General features: G+C 41.3%; 1 protein-coding gene across 1 annotated transcript in view; it reads left to right on the top strand.

Annotated features, from left to right (window-relative positions):
- The first annotated feature begins 5,274 nt into the window (after positions 1-5,274).
- LOC135209041 (methyltransferase-like 26) overlaps positions 5,275-15,455 on the top strand; it is a 57,021-nt gene continuing 46,840 nt past the window's right edge. The window contains exon 1 of the mRNA XM_064241584.1: positions 5,275-5,432. The gene's annotated coding sequence lies outside the window, so the exon portion shown is untranslated. The remainder of the gene's footprint in view (positions 5,433-15,455) is intronic.

The following is a 15,455-nucleotide window of genomic DNA, read 5'->3' as shown; positions in this document are numbered from 1 at the left end:
TTTTCAAGTAACAGTAATTTTCCCTGATATTGTAAATTTCACTTGTAAATTTTGAATTTAATAATAAATTTTTGTATTTAAAATTTGTATACGTGTTTTTATTTTTATACCAGTATATTTGCATATGATTATGATTATGTTAGGTGGAAAAATAGAGTGGTAATTGATCTGCTTTCCTTCAGTTTACTTGAAGTGACTTAGAACCAGGGAATTACTTAGACTTCTGAAATCAGGGAAATACTTAGACTTTTAAAGTTGTTGATGGAGTGATGTCCTTTGATTAATTTAATTACTTACAAGATTACCTCACACCTGTTTTGATGAACTTAGTCTGATTTTCTGCAATACTGGTAAGTTGTTAAGGGATCACTGTTGCCTTTAGAGTATTCAGTCGTTTAATACCTGTGATGAGGGTTCAAGTGTCTGGCTTTTGTGAGGTAACAATTGATGAATGGTAACCAGATACTTGGCATTTCGTCACAATATATATATATATATATATATATATATATATATATATATATATATGCATACATTATATCTAATGATATTTTAGTCTTTAACCTGTCAAAATTATATGGAAATTCACAGTTATTCCCATGTTAGAATATGAAGCCATACCATAGCAAACCATATATGAAGCTATGATTGTCACTTAGATTTTATTCATTTTGACGCGTTGCTTTATTCTTTCAACATTCCCTTCTCTCTCTCTCTCTCTCTCTCTCTCTCTCTCTCTCTCTCTCTCTCTGTTAATTTTGATTACAATTCTGTATCCGCCGTGATGGAAAAAAAAGTAAATATTTAATATTCTGTAATGACTACCGTCGATGTCTGAGTCTTAGACCTTACGAGATTTCTAAATCTGTTCCAAGTACTTTTGCTTGTCTGATTTTTATAGATCGCTGGGACAAATGCCCCTGAAGGTATTGTGCTAGCACCTCTGCCTCGTTCATGTCTAATAGGTTCAATCTTAATAACTTTCGACCCCATTGGCGGGGTAGCGCCGTCAGTGCACCTCATTCGGTGCAATGTAGGCATTACTTAAGGTTCTTTGCAGCGTCCCTTCGGCCCCTAGCTGCAACTACTTTCATTCCGTTTACTGTACCTCCGTTCAATTCTTTCTTGGAACTTACTGTCCACCCACTCCTAACAATTGTTTCATAGTGCAACTGCGAGGTTTTCCTCCTGTTACACCTTTGTAACCTTTTACTGTCAATTTCCGTTTCAGCGATGAATGACCTTAGTTGCCCCAGTGTTTGGCATAATGCCAAAAATCTATATATAAAATAACTTTCGAATCTTATGACGTATTACTATCTTGTTCAGCTTGTCACGTCCTTACTGCAGTAACTTGTATATCATATCTCTCCCATTCGTTAGTTCGACCTAAGATCAAATTCATTATAAATAGTCAACTTTATGTTTCCGTTAAAAACTCTAAAATCCTAATCAGTTTTGATGTCTGCAGGGTATGATTTTCATATTTAGAACACAGCTTCCTTGTTGGTAGAACCTTTTAGATCCAACCATCCTTTGCCACAGTTTGAAGTTTCCTATAGTCGACAATAGACACACGGCAATCATACTTTGTTTACTTGCACACTTAAGGTAAAACTATTGCCTTTGTGAAGAAGGTGACCTTCGGGCCTAGAGAAGGTCAAGAAGTATGGAATGGTATAACAGGCAACAAAATGATTGGCCTATTTGTGATACATTCGGCTACATTTATGTCCATTTTTCAAACAGATAAATATATAGATGTGGAGCAATGAAACACCTTATTTCTACACAAGTTTAGAGCCGATATAATAATAGTGATACGTTCCTTTCTCAAACAATAGGTTTATAAAAGTGGAGCAAGGAAACACCTTATTTGTTCATTAGTTTATTAACACTGATATGATTTTTTAATGTATCAAGGGCGGCAACTTAATGCACATAAGTAATTCATACCGTAAGCGAATGTCCATTACCATTAATGTTATAGAAAAGTTTATGGTTATATTGATTCCAAGAAAATTTGATGGCTGATCACTGAATTAATAAATTCTAGTACATAAGGTAAGCATCCCTGATAAGAGCTGAGGTATAGCGCAAAGTAGTCGTTTTCATTCTGCGGAAGCTTTGTTCTTTTGTTGTAGGCGCCACATGAAGTATATTTATGCATGTATTATGCGAGTATCGACGAATTGAGAGTTACAACGTATATCTGTCAACGTAATTGATTTCATGGCACGTTGAACGAGTTTTTTTTTTTTATTTCAATTTGCTCCCGGGTATTAACAGGTACATTAATCGAAAACTGCTATTTTTAATCAACGGCTGTCGTTTGCACATTTGTTTGTTTGGTGTTTTTACGTTGCATGGAACCAATGGTTATTCAGCAACGGGAGCAACGGCTTTACGTGACTTCCGAACCACGTCGAGAGTGAACTAACTTCTATCACCAGGATTACACATCTCTCACGTTGAATCCCAGCTGTGGTGTCTTATGACAACTGTGATCACAGATATTGTGCACACTACTTTTTACTGGCGATGTGTATGCTATCATATCATATCATGTAGCTATGATAGCCATGTGCATCTCTGAATCAGTGTTACTGTAAGGAAGGACATGAAAAAAAAAGTAGTATACCCGTAAAATATTAGGAAACCGTTGTTCGCCAGTTTCTCTAGGAATAAGACATGGAACACGGAAGTCCGAAAGTCTGTATAGATTTCATTATTTTAGTTAATGGGTTTCAGTTCGTTCATTCACTAGCTCACGGTGTCCACAATTTCCTCTCTTAGGATGCAGAATGTGATGCTCGATATGAGTTACGCGGTTAGAGAAGTGGTGGCAGAATGTACCGTAGCCAAATTAGTGCTGGGATAAGCGACCAACGAATGCTTAGTACCGTTTGAGTACAAACCCATCAGGGGTGTGAGGGAAGGCCAGGGGCTACCAACCTTATCGTTAATCTGTGATTAGAAAGTTGCCGCAGACCATTACGAGTCTGTGTGAGGAGCATTGGTCCACATAGAAGCCGAAAAGGCCAGTATAGTGGAGAAGAATCCGACCACAGAACTGAATTATTAAGAGCAATGAAAGAGAATCTAACCGGATACTAATGTTAGGATAATTCACAGATTATGACTGTAAATGGCGCATTGAAGGGTTGAGATAAATGTAAATTATGGTATATGTAAAAACAAGGCTGCTTTACTCCGTTCATTCTTGCGTCACATACTATACTTTCACTCTCCTTCCATTCATTTACCCAAATTTTAATTTTCCTCCAACAACCAGACAATTGCATTGGTCATAGTCCAGTAAACTATCATTATTTTAAGAAAATAAATGAAAAATCCGTGTTGAAAAGTTTTAGGAATCCTCTTTGACAGCACAATAGATACTTAAAATACGAGATTCATTAGATTCAATTTGAATATCGGGCTGGCTGCTCTCACTAATCGCCAACATATGCTGGAATTTTCCTCAACTGTTTTCTCTAATGCAGTATAGCTACTTCAATTGTATTTCAATTATGTTAAGTGTAATTTCAGACCTGTCAACCCTACTGGAACTTTTGCTGGAGATTTAAAAAAAATGCGACAGACTCATAAATCCAAGGCAAAATGTCATTATTTTAATAAAATTCATCCAGTAATTCTCAATATATTGCTTTTATCTATCTACTTAGAACATAGATGCATAGTTTCATGAAAAAAATACACAAAAATTAAAGAAAAATACAAATTTTTATCCATATGACAAAATGGCGGTGTTTATAGCCTGTTGTACAGATCATTCCATGTATTTTATGGGCAGAATATGATAGTGATATAATTTTTGAAGATTAGAGTGTGCTCAGGTATATGCATAGTATGTTGCGGAATTAGATTTCACAAGTGATCTCTACTTGGTTTATACTCATAGCAAGCCTTATGGGCGAACTAATTCGTTTTACAGGCAATAAGTGATCTAATGTCCCTTCAATAATAATTAAGACTGGTTCTCTGAGAGGTGATGTTCTTATTGACAAACTGAACACCCTTTCTTCATCAGTGTTACTGTGAGGTAAGGTCAGAACTAGCTTGGCAACCTTACTGAGGAAATAATTATGTTTACTGAAAAATAAGCATTAGTAACAATTACGAACTTAAACAAATTAAGTGCGGAAGATTTTATCTAAATGGGGGAGAACCGAGTGCCAATGCGGAATGCGGGAGGTATTTTCGAAATACGGGAGACTCCTGCAAAATGCTGGAGGGTTGGTAGGTCTGAATTTGCTATACTAAATACAGAGCAATTGCTCTGCTGAATATCACATTAAACTACCGAGGTAACTAACTAGGAAGAATAGTTTCTTAGGAGGACTAATATTATTTGGAAACAATAACTGGCTTTGATTTTATGAAATATATATATATATATATATATATATATATATATATATATATATATATAATATATATATTATATATATATATATATACACGCACACACACACACACACACACACACACACACATATATATATATATATATATATATATATATATATATATATATATGTGTGTGTGTGTGTGTGTGTGTGTGTGTGTGTGTGTGTGTGTGTGTGTGTGTGTGTGTGTGAATGATTTAAGAAAATAAAAATTGTAGACTAATAGCACACATCAGTCCAATTATATAGTTGGTTACATTTTCACGTTTGAGGTATTCAAAATAGTGAATTAATTGCATCTTTTAACTATCACCTGAATATCTTTTAAATAAATAAATAAAAAATATTTGAACACGTACGCCTTCCATGCATAAACATTTAGTGTTAAAAGTTTTGACTCCCGATCAGAATATGAAATCAAACTACTTGATATAAAAACTAAAGAGGTAACAATAATTGTTATTCGACACTAGTTAACGGTTTAAGAACTGCCGAATATTTCCTCGGCGATGCATAACAAAGATCACTATGTGTGACGTCATCAGTACGTTCTTTTTATATATTAATGGGAATGCTCGATACCGCTCCGCTCAGCTGCTACTTTGAATCTACCTCATTGAATGTAATTCTAGAATGTAAACATCATAGATTTACGTCATGTCTCTTCGTACTGGCGCCTAAACTTTTTTGTATATATAATATTGAATTATCATGTTATTGCATAAAATATAAATTAGTATAAAATATTATAAGTATGGGATAAGCAAAGTCTTATTGTATAACTTGATTAAAGACCATGTCATAATTCTTAACAGATTACGAGATACATTACTTTATTAAATTAAGGATTACCATAAGGTAGAATTTTGAAGGCGTTTGACAGTTCTCGCCACCAACCCCCCGAACATATCCCACCCCCTTTTTGCTGTGGAATTCGGGTGAAAAGTTCACGAAAATTGTGCTCCTAACACGATTGCTACCGTCCAGGTTCATTCCAAGGTAGATATATTCTTTTATTATTGGTGTTATTTGTTTGTTTAGTTCCAAGTCTTGTGGTTGCTTTTCGTTTTTAGGTTATCAGAAAGCTTAAAAGTTATTTTACAGGAAAAAATAATGACACACCCTGCCTTCCGTCAGGTGTTCCAGTGCCTACGCGAGGTGCACCTCGACGGCTGCTTCTTTGTGGTCACGTAGATTTAAAATTATTTAGATACTAACACAGTTGAATTGGTTAACTATGGCGTCAGTGGTTTCGACAAGTGCTATAACTATTTCAGACTTAAAGGGTTAATATGGTAACTTAGTTCTTTATAGGCTACTTAGGCTAAGGTTAAGCTAGGGTTTGTAATCAAACAGTTTTGTCGGACTGGATTGCTCTATATAGTAGATTTTGGGGCCACAAGGATGAAGTTAAAACAAATGGATAGCTTAGGGTATTGTGACCTTGAATAAATTACAAGGATGCATTGTAACCTTATTCTACACTTGGTAGTTAGGGTAAAAAACCGCAGGGGTACAGAGTGGACCATTTACGATCAGCATGAACAATCCAAAAAAAAAAGTTACATTATAACGCGTCCTGACATCGGAGATGGGCATCAGTCGCGACTTCTTGTTGGTGAGAAACGGAGCTAAAGACCTCTACTCTCCTTTCGAAGTACCTAGCTACTTGATATTAGGGGTTGTATTTACTTTGGGTAATTTTTCGTTTGATAGAGTCCACCCAGTGATTTTTGCATGGAAAACCATTTTTTCTGCTAGTTTTCTTGTTATGTTGTGTTCTGATGTTACTCATCATCATCATCCAGGTGCCATATTCCCAAGGACGTCGGCAATCATGGCTCGCCATTCCTCTGTTTCCGGCTCTGCAGTTACTGAGCTGCAGACATTCTTCCTCCAGTCATTCTCACCAATCCATCCATATATTTTTGTCTAGGTCTTCCTCTCCGTCTTCTTCCATTAATTTAGCCAGTGAAAGAGAGATGCTCTAGCTAGTTCTTGTCCTCTCACTATGTGACCCACAAATTGCATTTGTCTACCTCTCACTGAGGCCAAAAGCTCTCTTTCAACGCCTACTCTCTCTAATATTTCATGATTATTTTTCCTTTCCATGATATTTTTAACATCCTTCTCCAAAACCACATTTCTGCAGCCTGTAACCTCTCCTCGTCTGCCTTCCTCAAAGTCCAAGTCTCAGAGCCTTACAACAATACAGACCAAACAAAACATTTCTCAAACCTCTTCGTTACCTTCATAGATATTTTCAAGTTGGTGACAAATTTCTTGATCTTACCAAATGCATCTTTTGCCATTAATATTCTCTTGATCAATTTCTTGCATTTTCCATCACTAGTGACTGTGCATCGTAAATAATTAAAACTATTGGTTTGTTTAACTGTTTCAGCATCAATTATATCTATTCTTTGGGGGTATTTCATCCTTTCTGTTTTCTTAATATTTATTGACAGACCTCTTTCTCTGCTTGATTGGTGTAAAGTACTACTGATAAAAGCTTGAAGTTTATCATGGAGTCTGCAACAATTGCTGTATCATCAGCATATCTGATATTATTAATATTGACTCCTCCAACCTTAATTTCTTCCATACCTATCTCTGAGATCTCTCATTATTAGTATTTCACTATAGCCTATAAAGTGAAGAGATCAGGTGATAACACAAAGCCCTGTCTTACACCTCTCTTGATGTGCCTAGTCTCTGATTCATCATTTTCTACTTAAACTGATGCCTCTTGATTCCAATATAAATTCTTTATCAATCTTAGATCTTTCCCATCGATATTTATCTGTTCCAGCATCTTATAAGGTCTACATGTCTAACCCGATCAAAAGCCTTTTCATAGTTAACAAAACAAACATATAGATCTTTTTTCACTTCTATTGCTCTCTCCATCAACATTCTCAAAATAAAAATTGCATTTCTTGTCCCTTTATCTCATAAAACCACATTGTTCATTGCTGATGTTACTATCTTGCGCAAAATCCTTGTTTTCCATTGACCACCACCTTAAGTATCACAACGGTAATGGGGCCACCCAGGTGGGAACTGGGGGCTTTGGGTGGGGGAAAACGAAAACAAGCAATAAGCGGAAGATAACACCAGAATACAAAAGAGCACAAAAAAAATAAACAACAGAAAAAATAGTGTTCCATGCAAAAATAAGAGGGTGAAAGAGCACTTACAGAGTGACTCGGGACGAGGTAGCTATCTTGAGCTCTTGTTTTCTGAATTTTCCCATTTTCTAAATCACGATTTACAAAAGTGGGTAATACAGAAAATGAGTAAAATAAGAGAAGCAGTCTAACCTAACAAACCCACCTAACCCAACCTAGGGGGAGGTTATCCTTACTTAGTTGGGGGGGAGAGGCTTCACCCCACTGTGACCCCCCTCCCCCTTAGAAAAATTGTGCCTTAAATGATGTACAATGACAAATTGTCTTACCTTATTGATGTCGATCCGACCTTAAAAAGCACGCCTCATCACACTTGGGGTACTTCACTTCTCTTGGTAACACAGCATGTTCTCATAAAAAGGATAAACTTTTTTCATTATTACATATAAATCGTGATAGTACTACATCAGTCTCGGTAAGTGTACCTACAACTTTCCCACATGGAGGCCATCGTTGAACTGAAAATTTTATACATTCAACTTCCCTGCCAGATATATACTTAGCTATAGACTCCGTCGTCTCCGACAGAATTTCAAATTTCGCGGCACACGCTACCGGTAGGTCAGGTGATCTACCGCCCTGCCCTGGGTGGCAGGACTAGGAACCATTCCCGTTTTCTAATCAGAATTCTTCTGTCGCCCGGGCCATCAACATTGTTGTTGGTTCCTCTCGATTGGTTTTTCTTTTTTCACCGGCAATTGATCTTCTTGACCGACTTTTGGTGACGTATCTGGATTGTTGGATTGGCATACGCTTTTGTGGACTGTTTTGTGGACTTGATTTTGGATTTTTCTTTAAAAATGTCTGACTCTGGAATGGTTGTGAGACGTTGTGTGAATGTAGGCTGTAAGGTGAGGTTGCCGAAAGCTTCGGTAGACCCTCACACTGTATGCAAGGGTTGCAGGGAGTATGAATGTTCTTTTACTAATACTTGCAAGGAATGTGAGAATTTGAGGTGAGAACGAATGGAAGAATCTAACTAATTATTTTAAAAAGTTAGAGAGAGAAAGAGTGAGGAAGGCTTCTTATAGAAGTTTAAGTAGTTCGAGATCTGAACTAATTCCTAGCTTGGGATCTTCCCCAAGGGTAAGTATTGCTACTTCTCCTTCCATTGCAGCCCCTTCTCCTACTGCAGAACCTGTAGATTCAGCGAAAGAACTTGCGGATCTAAAAGCAGCCTTCAAGTTGATGGAAAACAAAATGGCTGCCATACAAGGTAAGGCTAGTGATTATTCAGTGGACAGTGATATGAGTGTCCCCAGTGTAGTGGAGGGGGCATCTGGTCGGCTCCGCAACGCTCCTAGGTCTAGACCTCTTCCAAGCTCACATGCCCAGAGGAGAAGGAATGTCGAAAACCGAAAGGAGGTTGTGGAGAATCCCCACCGATCAGGTGTCCCTTCGGCGGTTTCTGTGACACCCCAGACTGCCAAGGATCGCTATTGTAAAAAGCGTCCTGCGTGAGTGTTTTTCGTCGTCGGGATCTTCATCTCCGAGACGTGATTGGAGGGATTCAGATCGATCTCGACCACTCAAGAGGAGTTGGAAGGCTCCGACGATTGATTCGAGCCCAGAAAACTTCCCTGAGGAGTCTCCTTCGGGAGTTAAGAAGGCAAGAAGAGCCATTCTTGCAACCAGAGTGAGAAGGAGTCAGGAGGTGGAGGCTATGGACTCCTCCCCTCCTCCTTCCCCTCCTCCCGAAGAGGATAAAGAGGAGGTTACGAAGAGGTTCATGATGGCTATGCAAGAGCAGATTTCGTCTTTTGTAGGAGTTCTGTCAAAGGAGCCTCCTAGAAGGAAAGACTCTTCCCTTCCGATCAAAAGATCCTCCAGACGTATGGAGGTATCTGCCGCCAGGATCAATGCTCCTACTCGAGGTGAGGTTTCCTGTACGAACGTGGATGAACCTATCAGACGTCTGGCACCGGCCAGGAGTGAGGAGTCACCCAGGAGGCAGGAGCCAAGAGCCAGGAGTGAGGAGTCAACCAGGAGGCAGGAGCCAAGAGCCAGGAGTGTGGAGTCATCCAGGCAGGAGGCAGGAGCCAGGAGGCAAGAGCCAGGAGGCAAGAGGCAGGAGTCAGGAGTCAAGAGGCAGGAGGCAGGAGCCAAGAGGCAGGAGTCAGGAGGCAGGAGCCAGGAGTCCGGAGTCAGGAGGCAGGAGTCCGGAGTCAGGAGTCAGGAGGCAGGAGTCAGGAGGCAGGAGTCAGGAGGCAAGAGTCAAGAGCCAGGAGGCAGGAGTCGGAGACTCGTTCCTGGAATTTATGACTCTTCTCCAAATAGGAGCTCCTCTCCCTCAGATCGTAGGAGGTCTTGGAAGGACTCTCCCTCCAAATGTGAGCTTTCTCCTTCGTCTGATCGAGGTTTAGACGATTTGTCTGATGACGAACCTCCGGCAAATGAGGGACTCTCGAGTTATAAGGTCTTAGCCTCATTATTGCTACAAGAGTTTGGAGACTCTCTTAGTCCGGCGGCTCCTCCTCTCCTCGTTCTCTCTTTTCGAGCTCGGCTACCGCAAAATCTTCGGCCTTTTCTGAAAATGAAGCCTGCAATTTCTATGAAGAAGGCACTCCATTCTTTAGATTCTTGGATGGACAAGAAGAAAGAGTTGGGAAAGACGGTATTCTGCATGCCTCCTTCCAAACTACATGGAAAGAGAGGTATTTGGTATGGGACAGGAGAGACTATGGGTCTTTCTCTGCCTGCCTCGGCAGATGCGGACTTTTCCAATTTAGTGGAGGCCTCTAGACGTCACTCCTTAGGATCGGTCAGATCGACGTGGAGCACTTCGGAGTTGAACCACTTTCTAAAGGGACTTTTTGTCACTTTAGAGGTGTTCAACTTTCTGGATTGGTCACTCGGAGTTCTGGCCAACAAATCTAAAGATCCGGAGTTTCTTAAAAACCACCCAGAGATTCTCCATAGCGTCCTGTCTTGCATGGACAAGGCAGTACAGGACGGTTCGGGAGAAGTGGCTTCCTTTTTGGTTTGCTGGTCTCCTGAAGAAGAGATCGGTATATGGATCCCTATTATCAAAAGGGGTTTCTCCGAGCCAGAGGACTGCTTTATTGTTCGCCCCTCTGTCGGATCATCTGTTTCCTTCTCAGTTAGTGAAGGATATATCTCGCTCGCTAACTGAGAAGGCGACACAGGACCTACTAACACAAACGTCCAAGAAAGGACGCCCTGTAGTGTCGGCGATTAAGGACTCTCGTCCTCCTCAGCAGCCCTTTCGTGGAGGTGCAGCGGCTCGTCCCCCTGCCAGAAAGAAGAGCTCTGACAAGAGAGGAAGGTCTTCCTTTAGACCTTTCAAGAAACCAAATGACTTGTTGCTCCTTCAAGCACCAGTGGGCGCCAGACTCCTGAACTTTGCAGGAGTGTGGGCAAAAAGGGGAGCCGACCCTTGGTCAGTGTCGGTCCTAAAGAAAGGATATGTAATCCCCTTCGAGGACAGCCCTCCCCTAACATCTACGCCTCGGGAACTGTCAGCGAGATACAGAGACCCTGTAATGAGAAAGACTCTCCTTCAAATGGTGGAACAAATGTGGGAAAAGGAGGCCATCGAACTTGTGCAGGATCCACACTCCCCGGGATTTTACAATCGCCTTTTTCTAGTACCAAAGGCATCGGGGGGGTGGAGACCAGTTCTGGACGTAAGCGCTCTGAATCGCTTTGTTCAGAAAAAGAAGTTTCGCATGGAAACTGTCCGCTCATGTAATGTCGGCTCTTCGTCCAGGAGATTGGATGGTCTCTCTGGACTTGCAAGATGCGTATTTCCACGTTCCCATTCACCATTTGTCAAAGAAATATCTTCGGTTTGTAATAGGAGACAAGATTTTTCAATTCAGGGCTCTGTGCTTCGGTCTGTCTACAGCTCCGCAAGTATTCACCAACCTGATGGCGAATGTGGCAAGATGGCTTCACCTAGAGGGAATAAACATCTCCCTCTACTTGGACGACTGGCTGATCAGGGCCAAGTCGGAGATTCAGTGCTTGGAGGACTTATCAGTAACAAGGAACATGATAGAATCGCTGGGATTACTCGTGAACCTCGAGAAGTCGCAGCTGATCCCAGCCAGAGCTTGGTCTATCTTTGAGATTCAGATGGATTCTCGGGGTTTTCGAGTATTTCCTTCGCGAGAAAGAATCACTCAAGGTTTGTCGAAAATCTCGAGCTTCTTAGAGAGAAAGAACAGTTCAGCGAGTGATTTTCTGAGCCTTTTTGGGACCCTGTCCTCACTGGAAAAGTTCTTCTCTCTGGGAAGGCTTCACCTTCGCCCTCTTCAGTTTTTCCTGAAAGGGGTGTGGAGTTGGAAGACGGGACAACTCTCGGACATCTTCCCGCTTCCACAAGAGGTAAAAGATCATTTGAAGTGGTGGATCCTTCCTCTTCAAAAGAACGAAGGCGTATCGCTTGCCCTGCAGAACCCAGACCAAGTGTTATATTCCGACGCTTCGGAGTCGGGATGGGGAGCGACGCTAGGAGCAAGAGAGGTGTCAGGCACCTGGACAAAGGAACAGGTGTCCTGGCACATCAATTGCAAGGAACTAGTGGCCATACACCTAGCCTTAAAGTTCTTCGAAGAGATAGTCAGAGACGGGGTGATACAGATAAACTCGGACAACACCACGGCTCTGGCTTACATACGCAAGCAAGGAGGCACGCACTCTTTCTCCCTCTTTCAGTTAACAAGACACCTTTTAACCTGGACAGAGGAAAGAGGCATAACTCTCCTCACAAGATTTGTTCAAGGGATAAAGAATGTGAGAGCGGACAGACTGAGCAGGAGGAATCAGGTCCTTCCCACAGAATGGACTCTACACGAAGAAGTGTGTCGAAGTCTTTGGTCCCTGTGGGGGAGACCTCACATAGACCTGTTTGCGACGTTCCTCTCCAAAAGAATAGAGATCTTTTGCTCTCTAGTGGAAGATCCGAGAGCCTTCGCAATAGACGCGTTTCTCCTGGATTGGTCAGGTGGGACGCATACGCCTTTCCCCCGTTCAAGATCCTGGGGGAAGTGCTCAGGAAGTTCGTAGCTTCAAAGAACACGAAGTTGACACTAATAGCCCCATTTTGGCCAGCCCAGGAATGGTTCACGGAGGTACTGGAGTGGATAGTGGACTTCCCCAGATCTCTTCCAAACAGACCAGATCTACTCAGACAACCCCACTTCGAGAGGTTTCATCACAACCTCCCAGGTCTCGCTCTGACTGCCTTTCGACTATCGAAAGACTTGTCAGAGCGAGGGGCTTTTCTCGCAAGGCTGCGGGCTCTATCGCTAGAGCCCGCAGAGCTTCGACGAGAAGAGTATACCAATCGAAGTGGGAAGTCTTTAGGAGGTGGTGTAAGAGTCAGAAGCTGTCCTCCTCCAGTACCTCTATAGTGAATATTGCCGATTTCCTCCTCTTTCTGAGAGAGGAATCACACCTATCTGTCTTAACAATAAAGGGATACAGAAGCATGCTGTCTTCAGTATTTAGAAATCGAGGGCTAGATATTGCAGACAACAAAGATCTACACGATCTAATTAGATCCTTTGAAACTTCAAAAGCAGCAACTCCTAGAACACCTAGTTGGAATCTGGACGTGGTCCTGAAATTCCTTTCATCGGATAAATTCGAGCCTTTACATCTGGCTTCCTTCCGCGACGTCACTAGGAAATGCTTATTCCTGTTGTCTCTCGCTACAGCCAAGAGGACGAGCGAATTGCACGCTCTAGATTCCACAGTGGGGTTGGGGTTTTCAAAGGAGATGCTGCCATCTGTTCGTTCCAGACAATGTTTCTGGCGAAGAACGAAAACCCGTCAAAACCTTGGCCCAGAAGCTTTGAAGTAAAAGGTCTATCTAACCTCGTAGGCAGAGAGATAGAGAGGTCTCTCTGTCCAGTGAGAGCTCTTAAATTTTATTTAGAGAGGAAGAGACGATGGGAGCTTGTCAACAAGGTCTTTGGTGTGCGGTGAAGAACCCCAAAAGACTCATGTCCAAGAACGCCTTGGCTTTCTTTGTGAGAAGCGTAATTAGGGACGCTCACAAGAACTGCTCGGAGGAATCCTTCGGTCTTCTAAAGGTCAACGACCCCATGAGGTGAGAGCAGTAGCAACGTCCTTGGCGTTCCAAAAGAATGTCTCTTAAAAATATCGTTGAGACTACGTATTGGAGGTGCAATTCAGTGTTTGCATCTCATTATCTAAAGGATGTGAGAGTGACCTATGAGAAGTGCTTCTCTCTAGGTCCATTTGTATCAGCAGATACAGTGCTGGGTCTTGGAGCAAAGACTGATCCTTAAATATTGTGTTTTTATCGTACATAAACCCTCTTGTCAGATATGTGCTTGGTTTTCTATTAGCAAGCTCACTGATGTCGCACGGGAGCATAGTGTCATTGCTGGTAGGGGATCAAGGGTATGTATGGCTAGTCGGGGAGTACAAAAATTTTTTTTTGTATATTTTGTAAAAATGAAAGTGTAATTATGTTTCGAGTTTTTGGTTGTTTGTAAGGAGTTCGGGGATAACTCCTTGCAATCTTAGAACTAACATGGATGTTAGGATCAGGTGATCGGGATCGGTGTTGTGCTCCTTGAACAAGGTGTATTGTCATGTTAGTGGAATAGCACCCAATGACAAAGGCCTTTAGGCTCTGCCGAGTAAGTGGATAAGACCCCATTGGCAGACCCACAAGGAACTCTTAGCCATAGATCAATATCTCGCTGAGGCTCTTGAGGCTAAGCAGACTCCAAGGCAGTAGCCGCGAAGTCTTCAGCCTAATAAGGTAGGAACCAAGGTTTATTAATACCTACAACATATGTTGTTTACCTGTCTATTTCAGTAGTTAGCTGTCTCTTACCCACCACCAATGGGTGCTAATCAGCTAAGTATATATCTGGCAGGGAAGTTGAATGTATAAAAATGATATTGTCATGTTACAATAAAAGTTTTATATATTTACCTGACAGATATATACGATTAATGGCCCACCCAGCCTCCCCGCAGGAGACAGGTGGAAGAGAAGAATTCCGATTAGAAAACGGGAATGGTTCCTAGTCCTGCCACCCAGGGCAGGGCGGTAGATCACCTGACCTACCGGTAGCGTGTGCCGCGAAATTTGAAATTCTGTCGGAGACGACGGAGTCTATAGCTAAGTATATATCTGTCAGGTAAGTATGTATAAAACTTTATTGTAACATGACAATATCATTTTTTTTGGCGGGAAGAACCTGTAGTCTTAAATGAAAAGCCAATCAAAACATAGTACAAAAATATATAAGAATTGTGACTGGGCAAAATCCATTAGCCAATAATATTACATTACATGGACGTACAAGGCTGTAATTAGAGGACCGCTATCAGGAGGTGGAGCTACTGCACACGTAGGAGGAAATTGTCACAGTGAGCAATGGGGAGGAGTCAAGTAGAAAGGATACGAACAAATGAGAGCGACTATGTGACAGTGGAAACATCAACAAAGAACTTAGAAAAAATGCATACTTACCATAATTTGATTATTTTTTCCTCCGTTATTATGCATTCGCGCAGGTATGTAATGTATTTAGAATAAATATCTTGTTTTCATGTGTTTTACCCAATAAAAATATAAATTACAACGTAGGAGGTGGGTGGACTCTACTGAAAAATGACCTTACTGTGTTCCATGGGGTCTTAGCCTAGGGTGCCAGAGATCACACATGAAATACAGAAGTTACAGTAAATGTTGAAAATTTGCCAATATCCCACACTGGACAACAGAATAGCTTTTCTGGTGTATTTCCATGCGTTTTCAACAAGTCTGATGTTGATTTTTTTCAGAAATCCGCAGTTTTGGAGTTGTGAGCATTTGAAC

This window comes from Macrobrachium nipponense, chromosome 37 (assembly GCF_015104395.2).
Source record: "Macrobrachium nipponense isolate FS-2020 chromosome 37, ASM1510439v2, whole genome shotgun sequence".
NCBI lineage: Eukaryota > Metazoa > Arthropoda > Malacostraca > Decapoda > Palaemonidae > Macrobrachium > Macrobrachium nipponense.
Note: the sequence above shows the minus strand (reverse complement) of the source record. Positions and strands in the feature narration are given on the sequence as shown.